The 9,681-nt window shown below is 40.1% G+C and overlaps 1 pseudogene; it reads right to left on the bottom strand.

Annotated features, from left to right (window-relative positions):
• Positions 1 to 5,027: 5,027 nt before the first annotated feature.
• Positions 5,028 to 6,806, bottom strand: LOC110192139 (E3 ubiquitin-protein ligase TRIM45-like; annotated as a pseudogene).
• Positions 6,807 to 9,681: the final 2,875 nt, after the last annotated feature.

The following is a 9,681-nucleotide window of genomic DNA, read 5'->3' as shown; positions in this document are numbered from 1 at the left end:
TGCTTTTTACTTATTTCATATTAAGAGCCAGAGACACTGGTCTTCTTGCTGCTCCTTACGCATACAATTTCATCCCTCTTTTCCTTTCTTTTTCACAAATTGTCTCCATTCTTGAAATATTCTTCCTTGTCAACACCATTTCCTAAATTCCAAGTCTTGCTTCATAACTCACTTCACATTTTACCTTCAAGAGAAGGATTTTCCTCTCACTTGCCACCTTTCCTGCTTTCCCTCTGAGATTGCTCTCCACTAATACTGTATATATCTTGTAAGGTCCATTGTTTTGCATGTTGCCCCTACCCCCAATTAGCTATTGGGTCCTTGAAGGAAGGCACTATATCTTTGTTTTTCTTTGTGTACCCAATTCTTAGCACAGTACCTGGCAGAAAACAAGGGCTGATGAATGCTTGTTGTCTAACTGACAATTTCTATGAACCTCAGTGTATTCACCTGTAAAATCAGAGGCTTGGACTAGATAGCCACTTGAGATGTCTTTTGGGTTTAAATCAATGATTCTATGCTTCACTCTTTGAATCTCAGATTCCTCATCTGCAAAATGGTAATAATGTTTCTTAGATTCCCTATCAAGCCAAAAAGCAGGCATTAACAATCTACCATGCCCCGTGCACGAAGTTCAGGCGATACAAAGAAAGGCAAACAAACAAAAACAATTTCTACTCTACTGGAGCTCACAATACCTTTGGAGAAGATAATTTGCAAACAACTATACACAATCAAGATATACACAGCATAAATTTGAGATAATCTCAGAGGGAAAGTATTATGGTTAAGGAGAACCAGGAAAAGGTTTCTTGCAGGTGATACCTTAGCTGAGATTTGAAGGATGCCAGGAAAACCAGTAGCAGAGATGAGGAAAGGTTCCCCTCATGGGAAACCTACAGTAAAAAGGAAAAAAAAAGAGTGGAATGGAATGTGTGTGGAACAGCAAGGAAGTTGGCATCATTGGATCATAGACTATATAGGCATGGGGATGAGGGAGTAAGGTATAAGGAGACTGGAAAAGTAGGAAAGTGTCAAGGGATGAAGGGCTTTAAGAGCTGAAAAGAGAATTATATTTGATCCTGAAGGTAAAAGAGCACCAATGGAGTTGACTCAGTCATATTTACACATTAGGAAGATCTATTTGACAGCTGAGTGGAGGATGAATTGGAAAGGAGAGAGATTTGAAATAAGGAGAACAAGCAGAAGGCTAACTAAAATAGTCCAAGAGTTAGGTGAGTGATAGCTTTATGTTGGTAGCAATGTCAAAAGAAGTGGGCCACTATGAGAGATGTTACAAAAGTGGTGCAAAGGGTTTATGGAGCATTCCCAGATGTCCTGTTCTGGAAGCACCCTGCTTCTGGAAGGAGAGGCCTTTCATTCTCCTCCCAAAAGTGGATGGGAATGACCTATTTTGACTGCTTGCATAGCTAGAAAAGACTATTGTGTTATAACTGCCAGGCCAGGTCAATCTCACTTTCCTGGGTGTTCTTTCCCTCTGCCTACAGAGAATAATGATCATACACAGTTCAGCTACAGTGTGGGTGTCAGGAACTGAAAACAGGAAAGGGGGATAGGTGCCCACACTCTGTACTATTTGTCTTCTGTTTCATTTGTCTTTCATAGTATTAGGCACAGGTGCTATTCCCCACCAAACCCAGGACTTGGAATCATGACAGTCTTAGAGGCAGAATTCCAATCGGGATCTTTCTACCAGCCAACCTTGCAGAAAAGCTCTGAGAAGCCAGGAAGGGTGGGATTTTGGTCCAAGGTGTAGAAGCTTTGGAACTCAAAGTGTAATATATAGGAGTTGAGCTAAATTTTCGACCTAATTTCCTTTCCCTTTCCAGAGACTGAGGTGTTATGAGGATGGGAGATTATACGTCCCCCACGCATTGTAGAGTATGTTTTTTTTTAAATATCTTTTGAAGTAAATATTCCTTTGTAAAAACTAATCCAACTGTTAGTCATTAAATGGAATGTGGATAGAAGTGAAATAGTCTTACAATTGGAGGAAGACCATTGATAGGCCTGGTACCACAAAGAGCCTAGAAACCTCACCACTTTCTTTAAGGGTACACACAACCCTAGGCTAAAAATTAACATTTTGCCTTCATGAAGTGCAGTGGCAGGGTATTCAGTGTTATCGTAGGAAGTCAAGTGTTTCTGGTTCTTGGCCAAGCATTCTACCCATTGTAGTACCTAGCTACCTTAATGGAAATAAAATGAGACTCATGTGCAAAATTGGTAGGGTCCTATGACTCAGAGGTGACTTAGGCAAGGTGTTGCATTGAAAAAGAACTGACTTTGGAATCAGAATTCCTAGGTCCCAATCCTGGAAATGCTGCTGGCTACTTAGGTGACGTTGGGCAGATAAATGTGCTTTCTGTGCTTCAATATCTTTTACTTCAAAATGATAGGGGTGCCTGCAGACAACACCAAAGGTGTCTGCTAAATCTCATTTTCTGATTTTTGTGGATAAAGAAATGGAAGATCAAATTGAGGCGGAAGGATTTTCCTGGATAATATGTAGCCAATTTGGTATTTATGACCACAGCAAGTCACTTACCCCATTTGCCTCACTTTCCTCATCCCTAAAATAATAACACCTGTCTTGGGGTTTTTGTGAAGATTGAAAGAGATAATACTTGTAAAGCACTTAGCACAGTGCCTGGCACATAGTAAGTGGTATATGTTGTTGTTGTTGTTGTTGTTGTTATATTATTAAATTTCAAGAGTCCATATTTAATTTTCATGAAGACAGGGCTATAGTATTTGTCAGGTGGAGGAGTCTCCATCTCCGCTCAGAAAAAACAAAAACAAAAACAAAAACACCCTAACCAATAGTTTGAGGGATTTAGTTTCGTTAGAATATCCATTTATATAAAGTTGACATAATATTGCCATTGCCAGTACATGTGTCCGATCACCCTATTACATTATAAACTGCTTTAGTTCTGAAATACATCTTAATTAAATTTGATCTGTCTCTCATTACCCAACAGATTATTCTTCAGATAGTATTTAACTAAACTTTGTTTAAGTTTTTGTCTTATATTTCCAATAACTAACACAGTGACTTATACATAGTAGGCTTTTAATAAATACTTATGATTTAAATAGAATGAAGTGGAACACTTAAATCTTTCTTAATACTTTCGTAGGACTAGGTTGTTCTGCGTATAAGCTTGTCTGAAGACCTTTGTTTTAAGAAGGAATTTCTTATATAAGTTTTCAAATTTCTGCCAAATATTTTAAAAAGTGATATCTAATCAATTTTTAAAAAATTGTGATAAGAAGAAAGTTATTTTTTATTTATTCTTTTTTTGCATCTTTGGAAGACTTGATTAATTATGGTCAGATTCACAGTGTCAATGAAGAAGGAATGGATGGTAATGCATTTGATTTTCCTGGTTCCCCAATGCTTTATCTCAATACCACTCTCTCTCTCTCACTCTCTCTCTCTCTCTCTCTCTCTCTCTCTCTCTCTCTCTCTCTCTCTGTCATCTCTCTGTCATCTCTCTGTATCTTTTTCTCTCTGTTTCTCTCTCCCTCCATCTTCCTTCCTTTCTTCTCTGCTTTCTTTTCTTCCTTTTTTTCCCTTTCTGAAACTTTTAAAATTTTAAATATTTTTCCTTTAAGCTTTGTTATCTAGCAGTTTTAGGACAAAAAGAAAAAAAAAAGGAAAAAAGAGTCCTGAGTGAAAATGTTCACCCCAAACCTTATCCACTTGGTTCCAGACATGCCATTGTTTTTTTGTTTCTAGTGAACATTCACAAATAAGTACTCTCAAGGACTCAGTTCTTTTTTTCTTAAAATCATGGGAATGGATTAAATTATGGTCCTATCCTCCTTGGAGGTCGTCAAGTAGAAGCTGGACAATCCCTCTTTAAGGACGTTATCCTGGGATTTCTAATAGTTTGGACTAGATGGCTGATAAAGTCTCTTCCAAATATCAAATTTGAAGATTTTTACATATCTTCCAGAATAAATATTCTATGACCAAAATTATTAATTAGAAATATTTCTATGTTTCATATATATGTGTGTGTATATATACACACACACACACACACACACACACACATATATATATATATATATATATATATATATAGAGAGAGAGAGAGAGAGAGAGAGAGAGAGAGAGAGAGAGAGAGATATGCATAATGATTTGGAGTATAAGGAAAATTCTGAAGATAAAAAGTCCGGGTATAAGACATTGCAGTCAAGTTGTAGTTAAGGCTCTAATCCTAAATAAGGAAGGAACAGAGCACAGAATTTTGAAATGTTGGAGAAACAGAATTAATAGGACATGAAAACTCCTGTTTCTAGGAGAGGGAAGACTTAGAGGGAGCCTTGAGATGTTCAGCCTTTGTGACTGAGGAAATTTTGATATTGATTTACTTGTCCTTATATCTCCACTAGAGTAGTCTTGGAATATACTTCCAAAGAATTTCTTTCTACATTCTCATCATTGTACAGAAGTGATGATAGTTTCTTGAAGATAATGATGGTGGACAGCAATATCTAGCAGGCCTTACCTAGATGGAAAATGGTTGTGGCAATGGGCTGTAACCATTCTAGTGTGAATAGAAGGTGTCACTGGTGGGAATATATATCCCAGACTTCTAGTAAGGCCTCACACTTTTATCTACTCAAGTTTTAACTGACTTCCAAACACCCTGTTTTTTGTTGTTTAGTCATTTTTCAGTCCTGTTAAATTTTTTCATGACTCCATTTGGAGTTTTCTTGGCAAGTGGTTTGCCATTTCTTTCTCTATCTCATTTTACAAATGAGGAAAGTGAGGCAAACAGGGTTAAGTGACTCACCCAGGGTCACATAGCTAGTAAGTGTTTGAGGATAGATTTTTTTTTTTAGATGGTAAGATAAGGCACATTTATTTTAGCGGTTTCTTTAGAATTAATCATCAGCTCTGCTACAAGGCCTGGGGACTTCCTAGTAACTGACAATCATGCAAACTTGGCCTTTTCATCATAAGATGACTCAGAATGCCACCATCCTGATCAGACTCCCCTGGGAACTCTCCCTTCCAAATTCTCTTCCATAGCTCCACTGCATGATCAATGCCTGTAGCCTGGGTGACCTTTATGTCCTTGTCCACAACCTTGGTACCCACCTGCCATGGTTCCTACATAGGCATAGTGGGCACTCTTCTGGCCCCCACTGAACAGAATGAGCAGTGATGAAAGACCTCCTGGTGCTGGCGGAACTTTCTCCTCACAGTCATTTTGTATAGTGAATCCTGAATGTGCTTCCCTCTGACACAAATGCACACAGTGTAGGGGCCAGGCTTCTTGGGGACAAAGGAAATTGTGTAAGTCCCATTGTTGTTATCTTGGACCATCATCTTAAGAATACAGTCCTTCTTATTTTTATGGCTGATGCTCACTCGATGTGCCCTCCTCCTCCACCCATGTGCTCCCCCAAAATATCTCTGCAGACCAGGGTGAAAAATGACTCTTTTCTTCTCCCAAGCTTTGTGGATGTCTTCCCCTTGGAGAGGGCACTTGGCCAGATAAATCCCTTTGGTGAGAAGGTCCCCAGAAACTTCATAGCCACCATACTGGCCAGCCTTCTCCTGCAGGGAGAAGCAGATGCCATCGTCCATCCCAGGGCCAATGCTGTAGTTGTCTTTCTTGAGCTTCTTCAGCCAGCTCACCACAACCCCCTTGGTGATGATTTCCAGGTTGGAGCCATTATTCAGCAAGTGTTCCCTGAACTTGACCCCAGTCCTCAGGTCTCCCAGCAACTGCTCCACCTAGAGCGTCTGGAGGTGCAGAATGTTCTCTTTCTGGATCCAGAGATCTTTCAATTGCTTCAGAAACTGATCAGGATGTTATATGAAAGCAGTGATGTAACCATCACCAAAGGCCTGGAGGTTGGCCAATAGGGCATCCACAGGGCTCCGGAGGGTACTACCCACACCTTTGATGTGGGCCAGCAATCTCTCCAAGGTGTCGACGTGAGGCTGGGTGCTGTGAAGGAGCTCTTACATGGAGTTCCCATGCTTGTGGATAACGTTGCTTATCAGGTCATAGTCGTGCTCCCGATGATCACCTAGCGCACAGTCCTGGCTGGACGGTCACACCGCTCACAGAAGAGGTCTAGCTCCTCAGCAGGGTGGATGGAACACATAATTGGCCTCCCAGTCTAGCTGTATCCTTTCAAGTCCTTCATGGGTATGACAGAGTGGGAAGCAGGTTTTTTTTGTTTGTTGTTTGGTTTGGTTTGTTTCTTTGTTTGTCTCTTTGTTTGTTTTGCCACCTATGAGCCTGGCTATAGAACTGGCAGAGACTCACGTTGCAGGTGAGACACCTACTCTCCACTTCCTTGTCACTGCACAGATCACACACCACTCCTGGAGTGTCATCTCACAGATTTTGTAGCAGCACCTCATTTATAGCCAGGAGGCTCATGGTTAAGGCCTTTACTCCTCCAGGAGTCAGATCAACCTTTGCATCACAGACTGGGCAGAGGATGCTAAGCTGTGGCTCCAGCTGTTGGGGCTAATTATCGCAGAGCCACGCACCCTCAGAGGTTGTTTCTGGGTCTGTTGCTCACAATACCAGGGTAGAGAAGGGCTCCAACTGTTCTAGGCAGGTTGTGCAAAACATGTTCAAGCATGGCAAGATTCTGGGAACTTTAAAGATCTCCATGGACATTGGACAGTGAGTCTTGCCTAGGCCTCCAAGGGCTGGAGTGCGAGAGATCTGCATCCCAGCACCCTAGGGCTCCTGCTGTGCCTTTCTTTCTGACATTTCCCTGAGGTTTTTCCAGAGCATGTCTAAGATGAAGCAACAGAGGGTTTAGGACCATCACTATAGAGGAATATCTTCCAAATCAGAAATCTAACAGACAGACAGACAAAAATAGAAGCAGGAAAGAAAAAAGAAATCCCCCTACACCTGGAGATGACGTCTCCTGCATGCAATTTACCAATTTGAATATTGCCCACCTCACCCACGGATGCCTTCCCCCACCCCAAGCTGTTCCACTATTCTTAAATTCTACCTACAAAGTAGCAGGGCAATGGGGGATTCACTACATCTCCAGGCCCCTCCCCAAGCAACTGCTATGCCTTGCCAATGTGGTCCTCCTGCAAGCACGCTTCCTTCTTCAGGGCAGCATGTGCCAACCTCCAACTCCCTCTTCTCCACCTCATTCCTTGTCATATGCCAACCTCCAGCACGCGCCCAGCCCCACAGCTCCTCCCCCTTCTCGCTGGCTCCTAATGTTCTCTCTACTATGTAGTCAGTGCCTGATGCTGTAACTGTAGCTCTACTCTCAGTTTTCCCAAGCACCTTCTCCTCCTTCCTCCTCCTTATCTATCCCAAAATGCCAAATCCAAACACTCCCCCCCCCCCAGACTCTTCCTTCTCAGGTGACTCCAATTATCATCCTGGGAAGGCCAGGGCAGATTTGAACAAAAGAAGCAGAGTCTTCTTGATTTCAGGTCTGATGTTCTATCCACTGTGCTACCTGGCTGCCCAAATACTCTGTTGTATATAAGGAAAAGTTTAGTTAAGGTCCAGGAGCTGTATTACAAGGTGGGAATCCACCAAGTTAGTACCTAGTGGAGAGTAGATAGACTGTTGGATGCGGTGTCAAGAAGACCTGAAAATTCAATTCATGCCTCAGACAATTACTAGCTCTGAGCAAATTGCTTCTTCCATCAACTTCTGTCAGCCTCAATATTCTCACCCATAAAGGAGAGGAAATAATAGCACCTAACTTTCAGGGTTGTTATGAATCCTTCATATATATACATATATTATATATATATATACAAAAATAAAAATATATATAAATATATATATATATATGTACACACACACATACACATACATATATACATGTAGGTGTGCATATACATATACAAGTGTATATTTGCATATCTGTGTATACACATAGATATACATATACACACATAAACATACACACACCTATATACATACATACACACATACATACATACATACACACATGTATATAAAGCCTTTCGGAAACTTTGAAGCTGTATATAAATGCTAGTCTTCATCAATCAGATTTCAGCCACAATAACTCATGAAATATCCTGCTAAGTTACATAAGGTTTGAAATTTGTCCCATAAAAGGCATAACTATATTAAAGAAATCATAGTTTCATTAAAGATTGAAGTCTAGGACTACAGAATAAGTAAATATCAGTGATTTAGTCTGATCAGTGTGGTGCAATGGCAAGATTTTGGCCTTGGAATGAGAAGATCTGGGTTTGAAACGGGGCTCTAACAAAGATAGCAACAAGGATAGCAACAGTTGATATTTACACATTTGCATAGTGAGTTAAGGTTTACAAATATATTGACTTATTAAAATACCTTATTTAATAAATTCAATAACTCAAGTCAATGAACATTTACTAAATGCCTACTATGTGTCAGGCATTGAGTTAAAAACTTGGGATACAAATAAGGGAAAGAAAGACAATCCCTGCTCTCAAGGAGTTTACGATCTAATGGAGGAAGACAACACACAAATGAGAACTGGAGGTGGGAGAGGGGTATCTTGTTCTAAAAAGTTCTGTCCAAGCAGAGATGCATTTGGAAAGCAGAGCTAAAAAGTCCAGGTCTTTCCCTCTATAAAGGAACACTTTGAATGGTATCTCAATTACATACATTATCTCATTTGTGTAGTTCTGGGCAAGTCCTTCAATCTATCTGATCCTCAAAAACATTACTTACCCAAACTAATTTACATGGGTTATGGTGAGCAAAACACTCAATAACCTTAAAGATTTTATAGATGAGAGTTGTTATTATATTTGTATCTGCCTAATGCATAAACAACAATGCAGGGTTATGGACTAGGTTACTGAAACTATTTCAGCTGCAAAAACATGTTTTCCATCGTGTCCAGAAAACTCTTGGCTACAGACAGCAAAAGGTGAAATGGGAACACAGATGTCATATAAAGTGTATTTAGATTACTCTTCACCCTCTTCACAGGGTCATCAGAAATCAAATTGATGAAATCTGTATCTGCCATAACTGGCATTATCCGGGAAAAAGAAATCTTTCATGACTTTTGGAGAATAAAGGGAGATGATGATGAGCGTAACCTCTCTTGCTCCCTACTGTCAGATGCTGTGCTCCATGAAACTAGCGTTCTTGTTTATCTCTTCAACACAACTGTGAACCCCTCCTAATTTTGATTCATTTTGAACACATGACATTCCTTGGATTGTGTCAATAAATATTTAACATATTAGTAGATCACTAACAGAGCTTTTCAGAAGCCTGACCTTTCCCTGTGCAAAAGGCCGACAGGAAGTTTTTGTCAGGAATTGATTTACAATTCTATGGCTGTGTATCAACTCCAACTGAGAAATTGTAAGGCTTATTCAGTATTGTGTAAGTGTAGATAATACCTGAGACATTTTTCTGGTGACAAATATTTACATTGATTCACGACATTACTAATTAAAAGACATATGAAGGCATCAGTGTGAGTGGATGGTTAATGATTGCCCAGTGCTTAAAAGATCATGGCATTATCACAATACAAAGCTGTCAGGATTCATGGACCTTGAGCCTAGGAACACTTGGGAGAAGAGAGAAGAAGGTATAACCAAAGTACATCCAGAACTTCTGACCCACTTTTCATCAGCATTAAATCCTT

Source organism: Phascolarctos cinereus, unplaced genomic scaffold (genome assembly GCF_003287225.1).
Source record: "Phascolarctos cinereus isolate Bilbo 61053 unplaced genomic scaffold, phaCin_HiC Scaffold_2;HRSCAF=192, whole genome shotgun sequence".
NCBI lineage: Eukaryota > Metazoa > Chordata > Mammalia > Diprotodontia > Phascolarctidae > Phascolarctos > Phascolarctos cinereus.
The sequence above is the reverse complement of the archived record's forward strand: the minus strand, read 5'-3'. Positions and strand labels throughout refer to the sequence as shown.